This window comes from Neltuma alba, unplaced genomic scaffold (assembly GCF_004799145.2).
Source record: "Neltuma alba isolate B1F8T4 unplaced genomic scaffold, ASM479914v2 tig00011115_pilon, whole genome shotgun sequence".
Lineage (NCBI taxonomy): Eukaryota > Viridiplantae > Streptophyta > Magnoliopsida > Fabales > Fabaceae > Neltuma > Neltuma alba.
In genome coordinates, this window is record NW_021635852.1 from 65,980 (window position 1) to 72,372 (window position 6,393).

The 6,393-nt window shown below is 37.0% G+C and overlaps 1 pseudogene; it reads left to right on the forward strand.

The window, feature by feature from the left end:
* Positions 1-10: 10 nt before the first annotated feature.
* On the forward strand, positions 11-6,329 carry LOC114761298 (zinc protease PQQL-like; annotated as a pseudogene).
* The last annotated feature ends 64 nt before the right edge of the window (positions 6,330-6,393 follow it).

Consider the following 6,393-nt stretch of genomic DNA (forward strand, 5'->3'; position numbering starts at 1 on the left):
GGACCAAACAGCCCCACCTGCTTGAGGGAGAATCCGAATTCCCACCACCAAGATGTATAGCAATAGACATGATGCATCTAGCTGCCTGACATGAGACGCTGCTCAAAGTTTCGACTGGAAAAAGGCAGAGAAGACAAATAAGAAAAAGAAAGAAGGCACGGAAACAAAAAGCAGCGTGGGGTGTCACCGTCCAAGGAGGTGCTTCTTCGGCCGAGACGAATGGATTTACTTCCGGCAGAGATGAGGCCGATCTCGAAGAAGCAAGGATTTCGGTCGCTGAAGCTGGTGAATGTGGACCTGGACCAGGTTCTTGCAGAGCAACCCGTTGGCGTGGACTATGGTAGACTTGACAATGGACTACACTACTATGTTCGACGCAATTCCAAGCCTCGAATGAGAGCTGCTCTTGCACTTGCAGTCAAAGCTGGGTAAGTTCCTTTTTTCCTCTAACTGTTTGGTTCATTCAATGCTAATTACTAGTTGGTGCTTATATTTAAGAATTCTTTAGGCTGCTATTTGATCCACCCTAGAAATCCTGGATTATTTTGCTGTTTGGGGAATTAAAAATGCATTTATGTGCGGCAACAGAGGCTTTGGGATTGAAAGCCATAACTTAGCATGGTAAACTAGAAATTCTTTGAATTTAAGGAAAACCTGGAGGTCCTGTACAATCTGGCTGGGGATTGAACGGTATTTCTGTTGATATCTTGATGAATGTGGATGGAATTCGGAATGGTGGAGTGAAGACTATATATGATGTTGATATGAAGGAAATGAATTTTCTATTAGCCCATTGGTCATGTGGGAAAGCATTTGCTTTCTTCGATCTTATGCGAGTTTGAAAATTCTCCAACTATGAAATTATGAAAATTTAACTGATTATCATTTTATATCTTCACTGATTATTCTTGCTTGTGACTTGGCTACATTTCCTAGAGAGGGGAGGGCTGCTAACTGTAAAAGTCATGATCAATAACGATAGGCTTTTAACCATATATCATAAAAGAATTCAACAATTGGACAAAACAAATACACGCTTTGTCAACTTTTATACGTCTGAATGTCCCTCAACTTTCAAAATTGAAAATCAGCCTCCTGGATTTTTATTCTTCATCATTGAAAACCTCACTGCTACTCATGAATTCTTTGAACATTGAAATTGACGATATATTCTCATTTTTTTAGCAGCTAACTTATGAATTCTTGTAACATCTGAATTGTTCTGGTGAATTAATCATCTCTATGATGCATTACTTAGCCATTTGAATTATTGAACAAACTTTAGAAATTTTTTATGTATTCTGATTGTAAGTTAGCGGACATACCAATTCATGGCAGGTCAGTTCTGGAAGAAGAAGATGAACGTGGTGTTGCTCACATTGTTGAGCATCTTGCATTCAGTGCCACAAAGAGATATACAAATCATGACATGTGTTTAATTTCTTGAAAGTATTGGGGCAGAGTTTGGAGCTTGTCAAAACGCTGTAACATCTTCTGATGACACAGTTTATGAGCTCTTTGTTCCAGTTGACAAGCCTGAACTATTGTCTCAAGCCATTTCAGTTTTGGCAGAATTCAGTTCAGAGGTAGTGAGGAAGCAGAATTCAATATTGCTGGAACTAATTGGTTCTTTATTGAGTATATGACTGGATTGTTCTGTTCAGATTCGAGTTTCAAAAGATGACTTGGAGAAAGAAAGAGGAGCAGTGATGGAAGAATACAGGGGCAACAGGAATGCAACAGGAAGGCTGCAGGATGCACATTGGAGCTTGTTGATGGAAGGCTCAAAGGTACTTGTATCTGTTACAAGCTATTTCACAATTTTCTTACATGTAACAATGATTCATTAGTTACTGCTTTTTGGGCATAATCTTTTAGATGTGATTCTTGTTCTTAAACATCTTACACTTAATTTCTTTGTTTTTTAGACATATTTGTTTGTTCGAATTAGTAGCCTTCTCTTCTCAATTTTAGCAGGAACACTTATTTTAAGACAAGCCTTTGTTAATTTTTTGAGATCAAAGGAAGCATTTTTTCACTGTTGAAATGATTTTTTAGATAAGAGATGATTGTTAAAAAATCTACATATCTAGTAAATTTATAGGAGGTCACATTGTTTACAAGCCATGGACACCATGACTTGCTATCAATTTCATGTCATTTTCATAGAAGGCTTAATTGGTTGCAGTATGCTGAAAGGCTTCCAATTGGGCTGGCTAGAGAAAGTAATCCGGACAGTTTCTCCTGAAACGGTGAAGCACTTTTACGAGAAATGGTACCATTTAAGCAATATGGCGGTGATAGCTGTTGGAGATTTCTCTGATACACAGGTTATATTGCACTTTACCTTTTTGTGTTCATAATGGACACCTGGAAGCATTGTCAGGTCAAGATTTCTGAATGCTCTCCTTTCTCTATCTCAGGGGGTGGTTGAGTTAATAAAGACTCATTTTGGTCAGAAAATTCCAGCGCCTGATCCTCCACGTATGCCAGCATTTCTGGTTCCATCACATGAGGAGCCACGATTTTCATGTTTTGTTGAATCTGAAGCTGCTGGGGTAAGTAAGTAACAAAGAATAATATGTTTTTGCAAGTTTACAGGGCTACTTTAGTGACTTACTCTGCATGGAAGATGATATATTACTCTGGATTTGAACAATGACAGTCTGCAGTTATGATTAGCTATAAGATACCGGCAGAGGAGCTGAAGACAGTAAAAGACTACAGAAATTTACTTGCTGAATCCATGTTCCTGTATGCTTTAAATCAGAGATTCTTTAAAATATCTCGTAGAAAAGATCCACCCTATTTCTCATGCTCAGCTGCTGCTGATGTTTTAGTTCGTCCACTAAAGGCTTATATAATGACTTCATCGTGTAAAGAAAAAGGAACCATTGACGCCCTAGAGTCAATGCTAACAGAGGTGCTTTTAATCTGGCTAAATGCTGAGCTGCAATTTGTTTTTTGAACTATCTCCATTTCCATCTTTTTACTCTTGTTTATGATTTATAACAACATTAATAGGTTGTGAGGGTACGACTTCATGGCTTTTCTGAGCGTGAAATATCTATAGTTCGTGCATTACTCATGTCAGAGATTGAATCTGCTTATTTGGAGCGAGATCAAATTCAATCCACCAGCTTGAGAGATGAATATTTACAAGTAAGTTGATATTCAATATGTTATATGATTGTATGATGGATATTGACCAATAAACTGTAATTGATGTTAGGGAATAATTGTTCACTTTTGTAGCATTTCCTTCACAATGAACCTATTGTTGGGATTGAGTATGAGGCTCAACTCCAAAAGACTCTTCTACCGCGTGAGTTCATAAGTCATGTGCTTGTATCTTCTGGTATCAAATTTTGACAAATATATTCTGACAGGCTTTATAGTTGAGTTGATACAAGTTTTCTGTATCCTTAGAAATATCGGCATCAGAAGTCTGATTATTCAGAGAAGTTGAGGACATCATGCAGTTGTGTCATAAAGACCATTGAGCCCCAAGCTTTTGCGGTAGCTGATGATCTGAAAAATGTTGTGAAGAAAGTCAATCTTCTTGAGGAAGAGGGTAGAATCTCTCCTTGGGATGATGAACACATTCCAGAAGAAATAGTCACTACAAAGCCAGATATGGGGTGAGTTGAAGCCTCTTTTCTTTTGTATGTTATGATTTGTTGATGCTTCTTCAATGTCCAATCCTAGATCCCACAAAACATAAATCAATTGAGTGCCGTTCATGATCATATATCCGTGGAATGGTTATGCAGTCTAGTCTCTTGTTTTCATATGTGATTTTATTCTCAGTTTTACTGACTCACAGAAGATCGTTCTATCTTTATAAGCGTTAAAATGTTATGCAATCAAGTTTCTTCAAGTTAAATTTGATAGTTTGAAACTTCCAAGCGTTATTATATTCTTGATGTATTCTTTATGATTGTATTTAAATGTCTGATCTTAACTATATTTTTTGGTTATTGATTTATTTCCCCTTTTTATTAGGAGTATTGTACATCAATTTGAATATCCAAATATTGGAGCTACTGAACTAGTTCTGTCTAATGGCATGCGAGTGTGCTATAAGGGCACAGACTTTCTCGATGACCAGGTTCCAATTCTTACCAGCATTACTTGTTGAAATTTTTACGTGTTTTTTCAAACAGATTGTATGGGGTGCTCCTCATAAATGTTATGGAACTTTGTTGTTTCTTGATTATACTATTGACAATTGGAGTGGAACTTTATCAAATTATATGACATGATCCCTTGAGAAAATTAAGTTTGACTATTTCAAGAACATAGAGAATAGAGAAGTGAGGGTGTGTGTTGAAAGGTGGAAGTAACTTTGTGAGCATGAGGAAGTCATTTAAATGCTCTAATAAGGAGTGGCTAGGTGAATTGGTTAAGACAATAACTGGATCAAAGGATGATCGAGATGGAATACAAATGTTATAGGCTCTTGAGTGTGTTTTGTAGATGCATAATTATCACCAGCAAGGATGGAATTTTGTTACCGTATCAACAAAAATGAATAATGAAGCTGTAATTCTGAACAAAAGTTGAAGCTTTTGCTTTAACTTTCAAACTAGATGGCCAGTTGGCCATTACTATTGGAAAAATGGGATTTTATTACATGTGTAATGTGGTATCTTAGAGACTAGAAGTAGAGAGAGTGAAGAGAGAAGAGAGTTAGAGGAGATAGAGAAGAAGTTTAGAGAGAAGAGGGGAAAACTGAATCATACGCTCAATATTTATAAGATGACAGATAAGGTTTATACAGAGGTTAAGATGCTGTTTATAGGCATCCCACCAACTGCCTAATTAGCATAACTAACCAGCAACTAGAACTACCCAAACTACCCGTCAGCCTTTATTGAATTAGTAAGCCAAATATTAACCCACGTGGCTTATTGAACTAGTGACCACCCCTAGAACCCATATTATTTATTCTATGGTTACACAACAATGTGGAAATGAGAAAATATTTAGAGGCTGCTCTTTTTTATTAGTTTGACCTTGGCGGACCAGAGAACAAAGAATTGGCTTTTCATATCTGCACATATTCAGACGTCTAGTTAATTAGTATTAGGTGTTGGAATGTGAACTTCACATCACTATAACGAGTTTAATATGCTCTTCAATAATTGCTTGCTATTTCAAGAATGTGTAAATTTCAAGATAATGTTCTTCCCCCCTCCCTAAGTGCTTTGGCTACTTGTTATGTGCTGTGCACAGAAGAAGCCCATAGTCATTTTGAGCATTTGCTTCTTACCATGTCCTCTGCATTATTGTGGAAGTTACTATTTTCATGCTGACTATAGTTTCCAAGACATTGGAGCTACTTTCATATTCTCAGTCAGCTGCATTTGCTGCTAGTTGGGTTCAGATTTGAAATTCTTTTTGTTAGCAAATGGATATTGATTCTAACGCATTCATGCAATTACTATCAGATATCAGCAAATACTCAGTTTCACTACTTTGGTGTTTCAATTTTAGTGCTGGTTCAAATATAATAATTATTGGCACTGAGCATGAATTTGCTTGTATCAGTCTCGATCTAAGCTTTGTCTCAACAGGTTATCTTCACAGGGTTCTCGTATGGGGGCTTGTCTGAACTGCCAGAGAGAGAGTATTTCTCTTGTTCAATGGGACCAACCATTGCTGGGGAAATTGGAGTATTTGGCTATAGACCATCTGTACTAATGGACATGCTTGCGGGCAAGAGAGCTGAAGTTGGGACAAAAATTGGAGCATATATGAGAACATTTTCTGGTGACTGTTCGCCTTCAGACTTGAAACTGCTTTGCAGGTATTTTTAATTTATTGCAAAATTGTTTCGCTAGTTTGATCACAACTAAGAGTTGAATGTAGTTGTTCTTTACCAAGTGGAAGCATGATATAATATAGTCATATAACTAACGAGTAGTTACAGAAAGAGTGTGAAATAAGTTTGAACTTTGAACATTGAGATATTCTTGTATCATGATTTATGCTCTGTAACTGTAGTATAACACATACAGTGGGTTCTTGATGTGATTGCAACTCTGGAATATATTGCTCCTGTTGGGTTGCTGCTAATCTAAACATTTCATCATAAGATTGTAATTATCTTTCTGCGCAATCTCTCATTGTTTTGCTTATTTGGCCAGCTTGTCTATCAGTTGTTTACTACAAATTTAACACCAGGGGAAGAGGACGTCAAAATAGTCATGCAGATGGCTGAAGAAGCAGTCCGTGCTCAAGATAGGGATCCATATACTGCTTTTACAAACCGTGTGAAGGAGCTTAACTATGGAAACTCCTTTTTTCAGAGTATATGCAACTAGTTTTGTGATTCCATTCAAATTATAGACTGACTGGACCGTTCCTGACTTCTGAGTAAACTTTTTG